The sequence below is a fragment of the Lithobates pipiens genome, unplaced genomic scaffold, assembly GCF_037356315.1.
Source record: "Lithobates pipiens isolate NorthernLeopardFrog02 unplaced genomic scaffold, aLitPip1_a1.2 Scaffold_19, whole genome shotgun sequence".
Taxonomy (NCBI): domain Eukaryota; kingdom Metazoa; phylum Chordata; class Amphibia; order Anura; family Ranidae; genus Lithobates; species Lithobates pipiens.
In genome coordinates this window covers 459,940,574-459,962,454 of record NW_027507764.1, presented here as the reverse complement: position 1 = coordinate 459,962,454, position 21,881 = coordinate 459,940,574, and the positions used below count along the sequence as shown (strand labels likewise).

At 37.0% G+C, this 21,881-nt stretch overlaps 1 long non-coding RNA gene across 1 annotated transcript; it reads right to left on the bottom strand.

Moving 5' to 3' along the window:
* Positions 1-5,450: 5,450 nt before the first annotated feature.
* Positions 5,451-10,072, bottom strand: LOC143997251 (uncharacterized). The gene is made up of 2 exons (XR_013277664.1): positions 9,479-10,072; positions 5,451-9,111 (listed from the first exon to the last, which is right to left on the bottom strand). It is a non-coding gene; the product is annotated as an uncharacterized LOC143997251 (long non-coding RNA).
* Between the last annotated feature and the right edge of the window lie 11,809 nt (positions 10,073-21,881).

Sequence of the window (21,881 nt, the reverse complement as noted above, 5' to 3'; positions counted from 1 at the left end):
GAGCCCTAATACAGATCTGTCCTAGGAGAAAGAACCCCAATACAGATCTGTCCCAAGAGACAGAGCCCTAATACAGATCTGTCCTAGGAGAAAGAACCCCAATACAGATCTTTCCAAGAAGATAGGCCCCTAGTACAGATATGTACTAGGAGAAAGAACCCCAATACAGATCTTTCCAAGAAGATAGGCCCCTAGTACAGATATGTACTAGGAGAAAGAACCCCAATACAGATCTGTCCAAGGAAACAGGCCCCTAATACAGATATGTACTAGGAGAAAGAACCCCAATACAGATCTGTCCAAGGAGACAGGCCCCTAATACAGATCCGTCCTAGGAGAAAGAACCCCAATACAGATCTGTCCCAAGAGACAGAGCCCTAATACAGATCTGTCCTAGGAGAAAGAACCCCAATACAGATCTGTTCAAGGAGACAGGCCCCTAATACAGATATGTACTAGGAGAAAGAACCCCAATACAGATCTGTCCAAAGAGACAGGCCCCTAATACAGATATGCACTAGGAGAAAGAACCCCAATACAGATCTGTCCCAAGAGACAGAGCCCTAATACAGATCTGTCCTAGGAGAAAGAACCCCAATACAGATCTGTCCCAAGAGACAGAGCCCTAATACAGATCTGTCCTAGGAGAAAGAACCCCAATACAGATCTGTCCCAAGAGACAGAGCCCTAATACAGATCTGTCCTAGGAGAAATAACCCCAATACAGATCTGTCCAAGGAGACAGAGCCCTAATACAGATCTGTCCTAGGAAAAAGGAACCCCAATACAGATATGCACCAGGAGACAGAGCCCTAATACAGATCTGTCCTAGGAGAAAGAACCCCAATACAGATCTGTCCCAAGAGACAGAGCCCTAATACAGATCTGTCCTAGGAGAAATAACCCCAATACAGATCTGTCCAAGGAGACAGAGCCCTAATACAGATCTGTCCTAGGAAAAAGGAACCCCAATACAGATATGCACCAGGAGACAGAGGCCTAATACAGATCTGCATAAATCTCAACTGTCCCTGATTTTAAGGGACTGTCCCTGATTTGGAACAATGTCCCTCTTTCCTCCTCATTTGACCGTCATTTTGGTCTGATCTATATAGTTGCAGATAAAATGCACTACTTATCTATCAAAAAGTGTTTCCCAGCGCTAAACCTTTCATCTAATTTCTAAATTGCTGCATTTGTAAATTCCAAATGGCAATACAAATGGAATAGTAAAGGTAAAAAAAGCACCTGTGGGTTTACCCAATCTTTTTTTTTTTTTTCAATTCCCCTTTAAGGGGGCGTGGCAGAGGTGTGCGTCCTATACCTACATATTTTTACTAACAGGTGTCCCTCATTCCCATCTCAGAAAGTTGTAAGGTATGGATCTACCCCAGGACCCATTACAGGTCTGTCCTAGGTAAAGAGTCCCAATGTAAATCTGCCCCAGTAATCGGAGCCCTAATATTGATCTGTACAGATAGACTCATTTTTAATTGCATGTTTCAGTCCCCATTTACAATGTTCACTGAGCAGCACAATAATGCTATTTTTGGTGCCTCATTTTATACTGTATGTTTGGTACCTTTTATGTAGATAACTAAAAAAAAAAAAAAAAAAAGATTAAAGCAGGAAAAGAACATGCCCTAAATAAAGGACCAATATGTGTACATGGAGCAATTACGTAAGCGTGATTATTTATCAGTCCAACATGCATTCGCAAGCAGCAGCATATGAACAACGTGTAGCCATGCATTGCCATCAGCAAAGCATTCATGTGTGTGTATGTATTATGATTCACTTGCACAACGTGCTGTATGGCTTCTTTCCTTTCAGTGTCTCAGTCAGCTTAAATGATATTAGAACATTCTTTGTGCAGTAATGTTCCTACGTGACATATGAATGAAGTGAAAAAAGCTCACAGATGTAAGACAGACTGAATAACATTGGATAAAACCCACTTTTTATTTTCAGTAAGCCATACCATAGCTGGTGTACATTCCGGTACCGGAGCCCCACATTTGTCAGTCAATTTGTGTATATGTTCTATAATGTTGTGCATGTCTCTGCACACACAGCAAATACTATAACAGTACAACTGGGTTGTTTGGCTTGCCCTGTAGGTCCTTTTGATGAGATGGTGAATGTGTATAGTCCTATATTGTATAGCAAATCAGGTTTGAAGCAACTGAAAAGATTGCAAGAGCTATATAGCTGGAAAATAAGAGCATACGGTAGCAAGCATTACATTGCACTCTACTCTTCACCATTTAAAGTATCAATATAGTGTCCTTTACTTAATATTAAATTAAACTGTGGAATAGTGTAACACAAAGCAGCCAATTAAATTGTAGCTTTTATGTGCACAGAGCAACAATATTTTGGAAAACTGAATTCTCATTGGTTGCAGTGGGTTAGTATATCTTTCCACTGACATATTCATACAGCCTTGTACAGAAATAAAATTGCTTTTTTCTGTCTGCATGCGGTCTCCCTATGAATGCATTTAATAATAATAACAATTTCAGCCAGTCTGTTTAATGCATGCTTAGTTAATACTTTAATCGATCTTGAACCAACGTAGAACCAAATGTGATCCAAAGGGAAATACGGCATTCCAGAGGGTTATTATTAGATCGCTCATTCATATATATGTATGCCAGCATCACTATGTGCTCAGCACTGGACGAATATCCACTATGGTTCCTTTTATTTCAATCTGGCACCTTGCAGGGACCAACCTAGAGCTAGATACCTAATCTGGATTCTGATTTACTGAAAATATGATGATTAGTGAATTGCTGACTGCAAACCATGGGAATTTCATTTCACTCAAATGACTCCATCAAAAATGCTGATGTCGCTGAAAACAAGTTACATTTAATATATATATATATATATATATATATATATATATATATATATATATATATGAGAATGGATTTATGCTATTTTCTACTTTAGGCCAGCTACGCCTCCCAACCCCCTCCCTCATTGTGCAGCATGAAATGTACTGAGCACTGTGGTCTGCAGCATACAAAACAAGCATACAGTGTATAGCAGTCTGCAGTATGTGGTGTGCAGTGAGCCGTGATCCAGATTCTGTAACATGCATCAAGGAATACAGAACCTAATGGTCCAGAGTATGTATTGCACAGCATAGTGTATAAAGTGCAGAACCCCAGAGTAAAATATAGTAGGATATATGGAATGACACGGCCTGCCGTTTGTAACACACAGCATGGCACATACAGCACAGCACACATGTAGCACACAGCAGGATGCAAACATGTAACACACAGCATTGCACATATAGCACAGCACAAAAGCACACATGTAACACACAGTAGTGAATATACAGCACAGCACCCATGCATACCTCCCAACTGTCCCTGATTTGGAGCAATGTCCCTCTGTCCCTCATTCCTCCTCATTTGTCCCCCATTTTGGTCTGATCTATATCGTTGTATAAAAAATTCACTTTTTATCTTTCAAAAAGTGTTTCCCAGCGCTAAACCTTTCATCTGATTTCTAAATTGCTGCACTTCTACATTTTAAAAGCCAAAATAAAGGAATAGAAGTGGTAAAAAAAAAAAATTGGGGATTTAATGAACCTTTTTTTGGTTAATTTTCCTTTAAGGGGGGTGTGGCAGGGGGTGTGTCCTATGCTTACATACATTTGCTAGTAGGTGTCCCTCATTCCCATCTCAAAATGTTGGGAGGTATGCCCATGTTACACACAGCATGACACATAGAGCACAGCACACATGTAACACAGCATGGCACATAGAGTACAGCACACATGCAGAACACAGCAGAGCACATACAGCACAGCACACATGTAGCACACAGCAGAGCACATACAGCACACACGTAACACATAGTAGGGCATATACAGCACAACACACATGTAACACACCGCATGGCACATACAGCACACATATACACAGTAGGACACAAACAGCACAGCACACATGTAACGCACAGCATGACACATGTAACACATGACATGCCACATACAGCACACATGTAACACACAGCATGGCACGTACAGCACACATGTAACACACATACAACACGAAACACACAGTCCAGTGGTTTAGCGTATGTTAAAAGCATGCCCTTAACGAAAGTCCATTTGTATTAATAATTAGTATAAATGCTTCAGTACTTTAGTAGTTAATGTTAATGCCATGTAACATTGGTGGTCAGGAATGAAATACCCCCTTACACTGGGGGTCAGGGGAGAATGTGAAGTTCCCACAGGAGCTATTTACCTCTGGCCACTGATAAAGGAGATGCTACACCAACCACCAATGTGAGGGGTGATTTCCCAATGACCATAATACTTCATTTCTCTGGGAGCAACTATGGCAACAGACACAGGTTTTGTAACCCGCTTAATAAATGTGTTTTCAGCTAAAATGATAAATGATACTGAGCAATAGAGGCCTAAAATACAAGTTTGTAAAAAAAAAAAAAAAAAAAAACTCACAATCTGCACTTTACACACAGTGCTGCATATAATGTGCACTAAACACACAAACGTACAAAAACATCAAAACAGACACATTAACATACATACAATATGCACTATACACACCAACATACTTATAACCTGTACTAGGTGCACAACAACATACACACAATATGCAGTATACATACAGTACATATATATTTAGCGTCTTGCACGATTTACACAAAAATACACATCATCTGCTCTATACGCATAATGACATGCACACAATCTGAGTCTTGAACTGTATGTACACTTATACACACAGTCTACACAGACATACACACACAGTACAAACTATACAAGCAAACATACACTTATTATGCACTATACACACACACAAACATACACAGAGTATGCAATACACATACAAACAATATACACTATATATACGCACACCCATACAAACATGCACACAATATACATTATACGCACACAGTACTGCACTATACACACTTACAGATGAAGCAGAGAAGATGTCCCTTGTGTAGTCTCTATCCTCCCGCAGAAGGAGAGGTGGGTGGAGTCCTGTGCTGCGGCTGCTCTTCTCCCAGAGCTGAAGCTCCAGATGGTTATAATGTTGCATCTCTTTAAGTACAAGGGAGGATGAGGTCAGGGGGGAAGCTCCTACAGGCCCTTTAGAATGTTGTGGCTTTAAATAATTACTCACGTTGCCCCCCCCCCCCCCCCAAACATTGCACCTAGCAAAAGGCACATACAAGTGGGCTTAGTACCATCTCACGACCATGGCACCCTAGGCCACAGCCTATGTGGCCTAGTGGCAAATCCAGCCCTGTGTATAGATTTCAATGCATAATGTCAAAGCAATAAAAGGCAGGTTTCACAAAACAATGACAACATTTGCCAGAATGCCAAACACAATAATTGCACTGTTCTGCAACAAATGTCATCAAAAAAAGGAGCACATTTCAGAAAATTGATGAATTCTGTATTTATTAAAACCCATTATGCTGTGAAAATTGTTCATATTTATCTAAAAATGTTTAGTAAAGAAAAAATTCAGATAGACAAGTAGGGACATGCATGCCAATGTTCCAGTGGTCATATAGCCTTAAACAAATTGTCTACGACTTCTTAAAAAGGAAAAAAGCCCAGGAATTCAGACAAAAGACACATCCTTTCATAGTTTTTAATAGACTTTGGCAAATTCACTCATAATTAAACCAGCAAAAATATAAGAGCCCCTAAAACGAAAATATATACAATATGTAAAGAAAACTCGGTTGAGGTAGTCATTTCTTAAATTTAATTGTGCTCCATAATCTTAATCTGGTGTGATGCTTGTTTTCATACATGACATGTAGTACTTCCTATGTTGCACACTCTTGTCTGCACATACTCTTGTTGTGCACATACTCTTGTCTGCACATACTCTTGTTGTGCACATACTCTTGTCTGCACATACTCTGGTCTGCACATCCTCTTGTGTCTGCACATACTCGCTCTGGATGACCTTTCTAGCCCGCAATATGGCTGCTATAAAACCTTAATGCATTACATTCAATCAGTACTGACGTGCCTTTTATCCTCTGTATCATTTGCATGACTGCTTGCATTTTTAATATCTCCATGGCCACAACTATAATCCCCCCTACAAGAGATTGTGTTGGCATTGTCCTATAGAGGGCGCTACTGCATACACATTCCTATTGCTGAAACTGTACTTGGAAATAATATTGCTTGCTCGCTTAGCTTAGATAATTTTTTTTGCAATTTTGTGTTCTTACTGATGTCAAAAAGGAGTGCTGAATTAGATAATGTATAGGCATTATTATTTTTGTATTACCCATTCTACATGTAGTAAGAAAATAGTAATGCCCATTATGCAATCGAGTCTATTAAGTGGTATAAGAATAAGATCTATGTGTTCTAAATTTGGACCCTTCTCTACATCTTATAAATCCCGTGCAATAGGGAAGCTAAAACCCCTTTTAATTGTGTCTGTAAGAAGTCTACTATCAGCTATATGCTATTTATAGTATAATCAATGATATTATATAACGCCATTAATATTTAATAGGTGCTGCGTCATTTTACTACCATAGTAAAATCTGGTCTTGGTGATATAATTACGCTGATTTTTTTCCCCATATGGTCTGTAATGTATAGTATTTTATTTTATTTTATTTCAGTTTCATTGGCATGGACAATAGCTTTATTTTCTGATAAAAAAACAAAACGTCTAAAGGTATATTTATGCACATAACACCATAAGCAATGTTGGGCAGTGCTGCAGCCATTTATTTCTAACATACTGGAAGTCTACATGCAATCTATGAGTGATTATTATTTTTAAATTATTAAGACCTATCATACCTTTGTTTAATAACAACACAGGACCACCCTATGCACAATATTTGGCTGACTTGATACTGTAGAACTACAAGGCTCAGCTAGCTTTGCCATAGACTGACAGTGTGTGCTAGAATTGTATTCTCCATTAATGGAATACTGTAATTCTGAATAAAGCAGGACAGAATTACAGCTTCCATATACAGTGTTAAAGGACTGATTTACATTGATTTGTAAACGACTGCCTTCAAATCCCAAGCCAGGTTCAGTAAATGATTCTTTTGTTGAGGCTCAGGATTGATATTACGTAGTTGCCTTGCCAGATATCAGTTCCCCTTTTCTTTTTTTTTTCTCCCACCTCTACAAAATGCCGCATTGCTACAGTATTATCTGAGATAAACTAACCAGGCAAAAAAAAAAAAAATTCTTTCACTGTCATTACACAAATTATTGAATTATTCCAGAATGTGTCTCCTGTTTTGCAATGCGTTGAAGATATTTGAAGAAAACTGTTTTGAATCACATTTAGCACTGTCTATAATACTGAGTGTACTTGGCACAGAAGCCCTATGACGTGCTCGAAGACATTGATTATCTGCAAGACAGCTTGGGTGCAGTCTGTTTCGTATTTATTCCAACCTATATCCTGTTGTTCCATGGTATGTCGTTTAGGGGTAGCTATTAGTCACGCTTGTGTGAATTCATCCTTTCTGGCTGCGCACTGCTGATGGCCTTATGATAGACAGAGTGCTGAATTCAGCACACTGGACAGCGCACAGCAGCGATTGCCTATTGTTAGGAGTGCTGTGGAAGGGGTATCTATAGACACACAGGCAGGCCTATTTTGCATATTACTAGGATTGTCATATTTTCACATACTGCGTACAATTAATAAAACATTTGCATTGTCTCAATGAACAAGAAATTATGACACTACATTCTTTCATATCAGCTCCATCACTCAACCAAAAAAAACATTATTTATTTGCCTACATTGCTTTCTACCAGTTCATACAGTCTAGTGAATAAGAGTGATCAGTGAAAACAAAGATAACATCACAGCACATCAATATATATATATATATATATATATATATATATATATATATATATAGAATACATACATGTCTAACTACACATGTGGTAAACAATGGGCTGGTGCACGATGGATGTTAAATGCGAGTAATTGCATGTCTCCACGTACATTTGTCCTATAATTATACATAAATGCATTTCTTCTGTCGCATTTCCATTTCCAAGTCTGGTGCACTCAAATCAATTAGGGCTAATGCGCTGTAGGGTCTTCTCTTGTGCAGAGGAGGAGGTCTTGCTGTGGTCTTTAGGCTCCACTCTTGGCATTCACCGCGTGCCTTAATTGTATGACATTAAATCAAGGTCCGCTGTGAACACGGAGAGTCAGAGACTTGGGTCAGAACAAAGTAGCCAAAGGTTCTGCATCACTGGAAGGACAGCCAAGCCTTCCCTTTCCATCCTCTTTTCTGCCAGGCTCTATGCAATGCGACTCACTGCAGTGCTATAGGTCCGGTTTTATACGCTCCTTTAAATAGGTTGCAGGCAATCCTTAGTCCTTAGTGCTAAGCTCCAACATATACTGCATGAGCGTCTTTTTTATGGCCCTTGCACCTTTTAGATATATGATTTTTTTTTTTCCTGAGATGTGATGCATTAAGAATCTGGCACATTAGATACATTCAGCTATGATGACTCTCCTCTGAAACACGGTGGCTTTCAGCAGCAGTCTGGAATTGACCCGATGATCTTATAGGAAAGGTCGGGACGTGTCATCTTTCTGTGTAATGAGAAAAAATTAACTCAATCGCACCTGCCCATTCCCAAGAGAGTATGGGAAGCCCATATGGCCTGGCTACAATTACTCTAGCCGGAAAAAAAAAAAAAGCAATAGAGGAACCTAAGCCTTCTACTGCCATTTAAATGTTTAAACTGATTTGATATCCATATTGACTGATATTGTAAAAAAAGCCTGCACCAAAGCTGATATACATTTACCGTTGTGAATTCAATTTGTGAGCAGCAAGGAAAGCCCTAAGATTGGCCAAAGATGACCTCTCTTGGTGGATCTGTGACTTGGCGTCAGGAGCAAAAAAATTATATTATGAGTCAGCTGCAGATCCATTCTCAGCAGTAGCAATGGGTGGATCCTTGGGCTTAATTTCCAAGCGGTACCCACGAATGGTACTGTAGAATAAGCAATGCAAAAGCGACCGACATGATCCGACTCTTCACCTGACAGATCCGGGTTAAACCTTGTGAAACAGAGACAAAGCAATGACATTAATACAAGATATTTCACAGAAGGGAGGCAACGTTTTTTTGAAAAGCATGCTAGAGAACAACAAAGCCCACATAGCCACAACTTAAACTTTTCTTCCTGTTAAAAAAAAAAAAAAAAAAAAAAAAAACATAATGCATCAGAAATACAGTTTATACATGATGCATAAAAACAGAAAAAAATAAGGGGAGCTAATAGTACAGACTGCCAGAGCCAATCTAAAATACTAATAAAATAAATATGAGATAAACCTCTTTAATTACACTCATGATCTCAATATAGCATCATTTAAAAAAAAAATGGAAAATAGACATAAATTAGTCTTAAAATGTTTACAATACCATTTTATGGAGACATAGCAGCATAACAGCCCATCCCTGCAGCTCTCGCCTTAAAAAGGGTGCATCTGTGGTCATGTTTAGGGGAATGACGGATGCAGTGGTGCGGTCTTTTCCCCTCGCTTGCTGATCCAGAATTAGGGATTAATGGCTCTACAGCCAAACAAATAAGGCAACTGCCTTCAGCACAAGAGGATTACACGGGACCGTTGACGTCATCAGCCAGGCAGATGTTGGCTCCCAAAGTCCTCATCATCTCTGTGTGTCCTTGAAACCACATAAAGCCCGACACAATCTGGACTCTGCACATTCCCCATCTGATGGCAGTGCCCAATCAAGGACGAAACCCTCTATCAGCTTTTCCACGTCTACTTATTGATTACGGATCTCTGTCTTGTGGATTTTAATATCACCTACCCCCCTTCTAACTGCGAAGGTCCAAAAGTGCTTGCAGTGAGTGCTGTGCACGCTTAAATACCAAAGTACTTATCTGGCAAAGCTTAAAAACCAATGGAAGGATAAAGGAAAATGCTTCCTAATCACTCTGTAAGAAGTGCTTAACCTCCCTGTTTAAAGGGTTATCGTACACTTTTTATATTGAAATATTCAGGGCAAAATTGCATTAAACAGCACTATGATTTCAGTCTATCAAAGGCAGCTAAATCACAAGCCACAGTTTATTCCATTTAACAAACAGCATAAAAAAAATGCTTACAGCAAACAGACCAACTGCTGTTCACCATAGCTTCTTCTAGCATTTGAGCACAAAAAAAATATAAAAACATACCAGAACTCTAAACGACTGTTGGTAGACTTTAGAAAATCAGCACGATCAATTTATGGAATGGTGCATCATGAAACTGAAATGTATAGGCACACCTTATTTAAGGAAAGTCACACATTGCATAATTCCTCTGGGATGTTCACATTGGGAGAATTTAGGTCAGTGTTTAATATATCCATACTAGCTGTCACTCCATACAATGCCTGTAGCCATACCCCTTGAGGCCTATTCGAACCAATCTCACAAGATCACATTTCCAAAGTCATTTTGCAAAAATAAGGGTTTATGTCTGTCAGTCCACCCCTATATCTGTCTAACTATATCACAAATAAGGAAGACAGCACATTAGCAACATTAAACGGAAAATGTTCTAATTATACCATAACCGACACATACACACACACACACACACACTGAGCATAGAGGATTATTAGATTTCACTCTGCCTAAAAATTTTACCCAGATACAGAATTACTTTTCTGTCTGTCTTGAACCAATTGAACAAATGACCTAATATACATTGGCATTTTTACTTGGCAACCTGGTATACTGTACATTTAATATGGATTGTCCTGCTAGTCATGATCTTAATTCAAAGATGGCTGCTCAGCAAGTAGCAACTACAGCTCTAGAGGCATTCCTGTGCTGTGTAGGGAAATGGGGCTATTTGCTGTAGGGTGACAATGCAGGAACAAGTTCTTCCTGCAGCACGTTTGGATAATTCAATTAGTCATCATCACTGCAGTGATTTAGTGACTTCGCTGTCCAAGGTCTATTCACAAAGGTATGTAGGAATTTCAACACTAGCCTGTATGATGCAACATGAAACTGTCGCAGAAGCCTTCATTGGAATACATTCATAGAATCAGGGGACAGCAACACACCTTCTATCTCATATTAAATAATAATCATAAAACTGCTGGCTGCCTATGGCAGAGATGGTCAGGAATGTTGGGTTTATTGTATCAGTACAGTGTCATTTTAATTGTTGGCAAAGTGCAACACCGTAAACATCAGCCAAAACATGTGGCACACATATCAATCTCCAATGCAATACTCTCAATGCACACGTTACTGCACAAATGGCTGTATCTTAGATTGGGAACCGACTGCAATCATGAGAACGAAGTGTCACCAGCACACCAGGATCTCCAAAATTGGGTCCAAAACTTCAATCACATAGTATCAAAAAATAAAATCGATGTTTCAGAGCCACGCAGGTCCCCTTCACATGCCTGATGAAGGGGTCCTGCATGGCTTCCGAAGCATCGCTTTTATTTTTTGATACATTGTGATTAAAGTTTTGGACCCAATTTTGGAGATCCTGGTGTGCTGGTGACACTTCCTTCTGACACATATCAATCTATCCCATAGGATTGCTACTACAGGAATATTTAAACAAGTTAATAATAAAATAAGCTGCTGTAGAATAGATAGATAGATAGATAGATAGATAGATAGATAGATAGATAGATAGATAGATAGATAGATAGATAGATAGATAATCAATGCATAGAGATAGATAGATAGATAGATAGATAGATAGATAGATAGATAGATAGATAGATAGATAGATAGATAGATAGATAGATAGATAGATAGATAGATAGTGTTGGAAGACTTCACTGAGCTTTTTAGCATAACCTGACCCAAATTATTGTTAGATGAGCAAGTCATAAAAGGCCATTGATTTCTCCTTCTTTTGGTGTTGTGCTTTTCTCCCTGACATCCTCCGTATCCACTTTCTGTCTCCCCCTAAAACCAGCGAAAATAACAAGACTCGCAGAAACCTTTGTACCGGAAGAAAATGTCCTGTACACAATAGCCCTCGCCATTTTCTCTCTCCCCTACACAAAGCAGCCTAACAGCTTCAGCACCACACAAAGGAAGCATGGGGGCCATTGGAATTCATTGCACATTTGCATGGCGTGAAGGGACAGCTCTCCCAATAGCGAAACTAAACCAAGAGACTCCCTGGGATTCCAGATAAGAGGGCCAAGATTTATCCCTAACAAAGTGATGCCTCAAATGAATCAGATAAATGTATAACACAGTATATGGCCAGAAAGCACTAAGCATATACTGGACCGCCTGCTTTGGACTGATGTGGATAATGTGCAATTAAGAATAAAGCTAGGATGCTCATAAAATAGCAGAAACTAGCAGTTTGCACTATAGAGCATGAAAAAAAAAATCAAAAAAAAAAAAAATCTATGGATCCCATTTACACTCACTGAACGTCTGTTTGTATCTGCAATGCAACAACCATCAGATCTGCAGTGCCAGAACAATGCAGCAGAAGTCAAGGCTGGTGTGAACAAAGCATGTGTGTGTATACAGTAGATAATGAAAGAGGCTGAAAATGCACAGAAACGCTCTACTTACAGTGATTGATTAATGCTGAGTAATCCCCATCAGCCAGCAGCCTTAAGGATCTGGTTATCCATAGCTTCTGTGTTTCCTGGATAATTGCACATTGCAGGACTTTCTTTTTCCCATCAGGAGAGCGAGGGAGCTTCAGCCCAGGAGAAGAAGTTTCATTTTGTGGTTTGCTTTTGATTGTAATGAGTGGAAGGCTCTTGGCTGCCTGTCCTTCTATCAGCATCTCCCCGCGTCTCACTCCTTCCCTCTGCTTTTTTTTTTTTTTTTTCAAAAGAGGGCTGGCCGCTTTCTGCATCCCAATGAGTTAAATCAGTCACTTCTCATGCATCAGCAGCCTATTTAACCACCCCAGGGCTGGAGGCACAAAAGAGCATTTTAACTGCCCCCCGTTTTATGCAGAAGACCTCTCTCTTTTAAATTTGTTTTTGTTTCTTAGTTGTTTATTTTGCTTTAATTGAATTATGTTATTTTGTTATGCTGTACCACACCAAGTATATATATTTTTTAATATAATCCTTGTTGAAGCTTGCATGCACCGAAAAGCAATCTGCCCAAACATAGAAGTCAGCAGAGGTCATCTGTAACATCTGTACATAGAGTTCCATTAAGTCCTCTGACCTCAGACGTCTTTTATGGGAAGTTGGGAACTTAACCTGAATGCATTTGTATTCTGAAGAAGCATTTGCTAAGCATATTTGTAATGAAGGGCCTGAAGCTATAGGCATACAATCCACCTACTGGGCAGGCTTTAAGCATGAATCATAACAGTGATTGCTAACCTACATAAAATTGTGTTCAGGTCACGTATGCAGTATTATACACCAACACAGCAATGCACTTTTCCAGACATAGAAATGAAGGTATTTATTGAGTCTCTTTTAATGCAGGTCCAACTTGCTTACTGTTAAGAAAGTGAATCAGTAAAAATGACATTAAAGCAAATGCATTTAATGAAATAGCTGGCTTTGTGCATACCGAGCCATGCAGAATGATCAGCTGAACCTATAGCAAGCTCTAAAAGATAGAAGAAGAAAAAAAAAAAGACACCATAGATGGACCCACTGCTCCATGTCACCCACCTACTGAGTGAATTCTTATTCCAATGGCCCGATGGATCAATCAGTGTACGTATGTGCTCCTATGTCATTTTCATTCATAGATATTATTAAGCATGTAGTGTGCATGTAGACAGTGGATGAAACATGAGATAAGCAAATGGAATGATAGCTTGCTGTATAATACAAAAGACGTAACTAAACACCTAAAATCTTCTGCAGTGAGACAAAATGTCACTTAAAGTCAAAATGTACTGTTATTGCGTTCTTCTTTCACATATTAGTGTTATCTTGTAATGTAATCAGTGCCACTACATTTGGGTATTAAAACCAATGATATGTGTTACTCATTCTGTTTCAAAACTACATTTTCAACACTGGCCTTTGTATATATATATATATATATATATATATATATATATATATATATATATATATATATATATATATATATATATATATAATCGATAGCTAGATATATAGATATATATATAGATAGATAGATAGATAGGTAGATCTATAGATATCTATCTATCTATATATATATATATATATAAAATATGCACTTTGCCCTGTGATCCCCATAGACCACAGTATTTACAGTGGCTGGATCTGGACACCTATCAGAAAACACAAGAAGAATCTAGTGCAATCCAAAGCTACCAGTTTCTAGACTGGAGGTAGCAACACAGTGTACATTAGACATTAATTATTAAAGATCAACTCCTGTTTTCAGGATTCTCCTCTGCATTGCAAGCCTATCATGCCGAAATGTCTCAGTTCACCTTGTTTGTTCAAAGCTTAGCAAAATGTAACCTAACTCATTGCAAGAGGTTGTTGCTAATTAGTTGATAATAAACTTCTCTGGCGAGGGCACAAAAGTCTTTTAAACTGCAAGGTGTTCTTTGTTATTGTGCCATTGACTTCATTAGCATATCAATGGTGGACGTGAACAATGGAATGGTTTAGCACATCCAAATACTTTGATCCCACTATGTTTTTTTATCTTTCTATTCAAATCATGTTAGGATCACGTCTTTTCAGAAATCCTTTTCCCTTCGTAAAACTGTTACTAAAGTGCATCAGTGCTTGTCTATCTATCTATCTATCTATCTATCTATCTATCTATCTATCTATCTATCTATCTATCTATCTATCTATCTATCTATCTATCTATCTCATGATTAGGTATTTTTTAGCATTTTGAGAATATTATATATATATTAGATTGTAATATATATATATATATATATATATATATATATATATATATATATATATATATATATATATATATTTATATATATATATTACAAATACACATTTTAGCTACTACATCTATAGAGAGATAACCAGGAACTATAAATGGTACTACAAACAGCGATGTTACATGCATCGGTATTGCATCATACAATCAGAGATTTCTGAGATCCTAAATCTAAGCCATAAGCATAGCAGATTACGGTATCAGTCTTCACAGAGTCCTCTTCCTGTCGCTTCTTGTTTGTATTTTGTGATTGACCTCCTCTGCATAAATAGTGTCCTTCGAGGGTAATAATTAATTGCAGCAGAGGTGTATATGGTAGTGATTTATTTTTTACCTATGTGAGTGGGGAATAATGACATATATATATATATTTACTAAAATCATACTAGCTGTTATATTAAAATAGATTATTGATTTTAGACTATAAATACAAACCTATATGCGAAAGAAAAAAATATATAAACACATCTATGGCTACATATGTATGCACATCGCCACAAATGGGGGGAAGTTTCATTGTGTGTGAAAATGGAGACGACACATTTTTTTTTTTTCTTAATGTTCTTTCTAAATTTCTATTGTCATTAGCTAAACAATGGGGTCTTCAGGACTATGAGCCTGTGAAAGAATAAGGGCATGGACAGAATGGATGCGGGGTCAGTGCTTGGGGTCTGTGTCCTAAAGCCCCTTTTTCAGCTCGCTACAATAAACCAGCTGAAGGTTCAGTCGTTGCTGGGTCACCAGCCATGCTCCATTATACAACACTTGACAAAAACACTTATTAATCAGTGCTGACCAGAGGACCCTTTTCAGAGACCGAGAGAGACAGAAGGAGATGAGAAGAAAACTATGCAGAGAAAAGTAGCAGAGAGAAAGGAGGCTGGCAATGGGGAAGTGTGCAAGAGGCATGAGGATGCGGAGCTGCAAAGTTTAATATGGAGACCTGGGAAGTACAATATCCCCTGTCTGTGTATCATTATTGATGGATCTGTTTCTGTGTCAGTCACAACCTCTTTACTCTGTGTGCTCCTTCTTCCAAGTCTTCCTGAGCCTATGGTATCTTTCCAGCCCATCCTAGGTATTTTACACTGTCATTCCGTGTAGTATGTCTGTGGATGTGGTGCAGGCTGGCTCATAGTGGCATTTTAGATGCAGCAAAGCATGTGGATTAATTAAGCTAATCTAAATATTCAAATAAGCATGCTTAATGTATAGATTTTATATTATTGTGTGCATGGCTTACTGCAGCGTCAAATAGATGGATTTACAATCTGAGATCTTACTCTGGTCCCCTGTGTGAATTCATATGATGAATACACAGTAATACTCTTTATATTATGCTGTAATATGTTTATACTATGTACCCGCAATGGGCCTGATTTACAAATGTGTGGATCATGCTGTGAGCAAGGTTCACTCTCTCTTACTTGCCAAATGTGACTCCCTTGGTTTGCAGATACGGCCTTGCTCAATGATTATTCTCTAGGTTGAAGCTTACTATAACTGGTCAGTTAACAAAAAAAAATAAAAAGGGTATCCTAATCTGAAAAAGAGGTTTTTCTGATATATAAAAAGGTGCTGCAATTTGTAAAATAAAACCTGTAATAATACATTTGTGAATAGATTCAAGACAGAATATGTTCCTGTAATTACCAAGAGAAATATCATTTAATCATATATATATTTTTTAATTGGTTCACTTGCTAATAGAAATTATATTTAAAATCCTTTATTTTTTTACTCAATCGATTAGAATGTCCTCTGCTTGTTGGTTTCAGTGAAGCACAGCTTTTCACACTGTGTATGCTTATATGCATGCTCACTACAATCCATGCTACATAATATACCTACACAGTAAGGCATAACATACACATGATCCAATGCTGTTCTCTAAATATAGTGTAGAACAATAAAATCATGTGGTTAAAGGAGCATTAATATTCATGATGTTGCTTTCTGCCTGCATTCAAGAGTATAGACAGATACACAGTGGGACACCCACACAGCTAGCTGGAAAAATACTTTGACTTCCATACCACAGGCGGGCCTGGCATTGCGCATGCTTGTCCTAAGGCATGCTTGTTGGCCATAGTTTGCAGGCGTTTCTTTGATGAATCCGTGGTAAATGTCTATGTGGTTGTGCAGTAAAGGTGGCAAAGGTGTATTAAGGCATGTGCATAGTTTAAAAAAAAAAAAAGCTTTACTGCACTGAAATCAATAGAATGGGCAATCTACTTCCAATTTAATAAAATATAGATAGGATTTAACATGTGGTTATATTAGCGAACTCATTTATACTGTTCTTATATTTAATTATGTAAACAATCTATTGTAAAATAAGAAAGTGTATGGATTTATTTTAAATACATTTATAACATATGAATTCCATTTTTTTTAATTGTATAAATCTAAAAACTCCAGTGATATAAAAAAATCCAGTGATATTTTTTTAAATGCTGATGTGCTTTAAATTCCTCAGTATAAAATGTTCATTACTTCCTTAATTGTTATTTGATCACCTCTAATCAGCTGTATCTCAGAGATCGTCCAATAGTCATATTCATCCAAATAGAAGTGCATGGGTATGTTTAGCAATGCTGGAGACTGGGGCATTGAGACAATGAAGTAGAATGTTCATTTTGCAAACTGAATTTTCACTTAGGTGAAGTTGTACTGACTTCAATCATCCAAAGAGGTGCTAGCAAAAATCTTCTTTTTTTTTTTTTTTTGTTTTGTTCTTTGCTTTTTTACTTGCACATGATTTAAATGTTTTTTCATAAAGAGTTTTTTCACTTAGCCTTACCCCATTCACTAAGCTAAGTAAAAATGAAAAGTAAACATTCTCTGATGCTTTAGTAAATCGACCCCAATGAGTATTCTGATAGTGGTAAGGGACCGTAAGCACTGCGTACCCTCACAGACAACAATTGATCAACTTTAGTGGATCAGGCCCTCTATCTCCACACTCAACTGCTACATGTCCAATTGCTTTTCTGTTGGCAACAGGTTCTCTTATAATATTATTTTTATTACAATTGCAATGACAAAATAAGAACCTACCTAAATATGGGATATATTTATGCTTAGGAAAACATTTACCAAAGCAATAGGTGTTATGCTGGCACAAGTAACTCTAATTGTACTTTATTTTTTTTTTTTTAAAGCTAAATGATTGAATTAAACATATACTCTTTAAAAACAGTAAAATTACTTCATAGTAAATAAACACTAAACCAAATCTAAACCAAATTTAGAAAGGTTTCAGATCAGGTTGAAGCTAGAAATAAATCACTTTTGGTTCATTTTTAATAATTACTGCCTTTAATTAGTAGCCAAAGGGTACAAATCAGAGTTTTTTTTTATTTTTTTATCTTTGATACAGAAAAAAAGATGAATGGATCTAAGATCTCTAACCCTGCTCTGCTATCTGAATGCAAACGATTATTCAAAATGGCAGTGTCCACATTGAATGCAATATACACATTCTTATAATCAGTTACTTTGCTACAGTATTGAACGTCTACATTTCCAAACATGTATTTAGGTACTTCTTGCCTTTAAGCAAATCTTGCTTGATTGAACTGAGAGCAGGATCAATGAGCCAGCAATAAAATGAATTCTTTAGTAAGCCAATCCCTAAAGGGAATTATTCACATGTAAAGGTAGGTCACAGTTTTATAGATTAGACTGCAACAGGAAGAAAGCACCTTTTTTTTTCTGGCAGAAATCACATTGACTTTTTAAATTTATGCTGCTATTGTTATGTAATCAATACTAGAAAATTGCTAGAGACTTGAATGAAAGGAACACAATCACTGGGTTTTGGCACTTTTTATTCACATTGCTATTATATTTCACGTATGTTCTATAATACCTGCGTACAAACCTGTAAGGGGTGGCATGCACAGAATTCACCTGCAGTGCAAGTTTGGTGAATGTCACATTCACTGCGTTATAAATATAATTGATTGATTGCATGTCCAAGTCTAATTTTTCAGGCAAGAGAATAATAACATTTTATTACTCTTTTTAGGCAAATGTGATTTTTAAAGCAAGCTTTGGAAAGAAGTCAACTTTGTAAAATGTACTTGTTAATTTATTTTTTCCTTATGCTTGCACTAGCTCTTGAAGTATCTGCTGTGTGCAGTATAAAGTGCGGAAGCTGCAGATAAGTGAATTGCTGTATCCTGATAGAAGAGGGACAGATATTGAATGTTGTTTCAATCTGTATTATTTTAATGCTCCATCATATTCCATTGGATGTTTCCAATTAGTGAAAAAAAACAAGATATATATGCACTGTTTTTTCTGCTTAATATACTAATATTTAACCAAGTTGATACTTCACATTATGTTATAATCACTGGTTGCCTGCAGCAGATCATTTTATTTCAGGTAAAAAAATTATTATTGTGCAATGAACTTACACTGTTCTTATGCTCATAATTTATTTTCCTAATTTTTTTATCTTCCATTATGATATAAGATTTTTTCAACAAAAACACTTTTTCTTTCTAATGGTCATTATTGGTTGTGTATTGTCTGATTATGACATTTTTATTATATTATGAAAAAAAAACACTCACACAACTCGATTGAAGCATAGTTCTCACATATGCGGCAATATGACAGTAATACAGAGTGCACTCATTCTGCCTTAGAAATTCAGGACTTCTGCAAAAATCTCAGTGGAATTTGACCTGTACTTGTAACGTTACAGTTTTTTTTTTATATTCCACTAGATGTGACCATGTTTTTGAAGTGAGCACAATTATACTGATCTAAGGGGCTTATTTATAAAAAAAATTGCAAACTGAATCCGGTATTCAATATTTTGGTTCAACAGTTTTCAAATTGCAACTCTAGGCTGTTGAACTAGAAACACAAGGAACGCATATTTGAAAATTGGGCACAAAGTGGACATTTTTTTGGTAAACACTAGCACAAAACTTGCACATTCATTATGTATGCTAATGCTGCAAGTTATTGTAATGCTGAAATATTTTTTCTCAAGTTCCAATTTTGCACTGTTATACAGTACATATGAGGAACTGCAATAAAATGCAGCAAACAGCCAAATAGTGCAATATAATACGATAATAAATTCCAGTTAATTATGTGTCAATTTTAGATGCTAATTAATGGAAATTGTGAAATTCAGCCTAAACAAGGCTTCATCACATCAAAAAGCTAATAATAAAAAAATATATATATTGTTAATAATCAGATCCAAACTTTCTATTTGGAAATGTCATAACCCCCACCAAAAAAAAAGTTCTTGCAGCAAATAATCACCTGAAGGATTTACCTAAATAGGATTTTTCATAAAAAATCGCATTATGTCTGCACTACCAAACAACAGCATTATTATTATTATTTTAACACTTTTGGTTTCATTCAAACAAAAGATGCTATTGTTTATCAGTCTGGGTCACATGGTCTCTGGCTACCAGTCAATACGCTTCTTTTTTTTTTTTTTCAGCAGAAGATCAAAAAGGCAGCCCATATGTATGAAGATGTCTACAAAATTCACAAACCATACATAGGGAGTTATTTACGAAAAGGCAAATCCACTTTGCACTGCAAGTGCACTTTCAAGTGCAGCCACTCTAAATCTAAGGGGTAGATCTGAAATGAGTGGAAGCTCTGCTGATTTTTTCATCCAATCATGTGCAAGCTAAAATGCTGTTTTTTATTTTCCTTGCATGTCCCCCTCGGATCTACAGCGACTGCACTTCCAAGTGCACTTTTAGTGCAAAGTGGATTTTCCTTTAGTAAATAACCCCCATAGTGTCTTTTTGAACACACTGATAAGGCTGACCTTTTCTCATATATCTAAAACAATATTAAAAAGACTATAATTGGCCTTGAATCTGAAGTTGTTTTAAACAACCAATCGTGCACTTAAGTTTCTGTATAGTGTTCCTGCAGGTATGGGTTTTTTTTTTTTAACACAAGCTCATTTTTCCAGAGTAACAGTTTTGGTAAAATTTGTAATTTTGTCTAAATAAGTAACTTCTGTATGTCCGAGCATTCCTTCTTGGTGTCAGATTCCCTTGAAACAAAATGTCAACCTTTAAAACATAAAATCTGACACAGGATACGTGAAAATTTATAGCCAATTGCTGGCTAGCTATTTTGTGTTTGCCAATTGCTCACTCTTGGGAAACAAACTGGTGCTTGTTTTATTTTTATTTTATTTATTTTTTTATTTTTCTTTGCTGCAGGAGGACTATGGTATAGTTATGTTCTCGTGAAATACGTTAGTACTAACACAGATAGGCTTTTTAATATTGTGCTGTTCAAAAGCACTTGATGTTCCATTCTGGAGTAATCAAGTGTTACCTGAATTATTTAAGTCCTGGGATTAAAGGCCTGGTGCGGAGTGCTGACAAGCACTCAGCACAGACAAAAGACACATTTGTATTATTTCTACAGTACATACTTTAGGCATTGACTAGAATTTGGCCAAATACAAGTGATCAATTAAATGAAACAATCATAAAAAAACAAAAGAAAGAAAAAGAAACACAAATAATTGCTTAGTGCTTTAAACTGCCATAATAAGAATGAATAAAAGAAACAAAATACATAAGCACTTTGTTAATGAATAGTCACCAAAATCACTAAACATATAACCATTTTCCACATTTCTATCCTTTCCTGCAGATTCCGGACACTGTCAAACATTTAGGGATTGATTTACTAAAGGGAAATAGACTGTTCAGAGTGCAGTTGCAGTTGAGGTAAAGCTTCACTTTGCAAAGATTACCCCATCACATGCAAAGAAAATAAAAACATGGTGCAAGTTGCACAGTCTCTTTGCCTGAACTTTGCACCTATCTCTACACAAATCATGCAGCACATCTATCATGCCTCAGAGAAGAGGAGGTTCCTGTTTTAAGGCAGGTTAGCTTT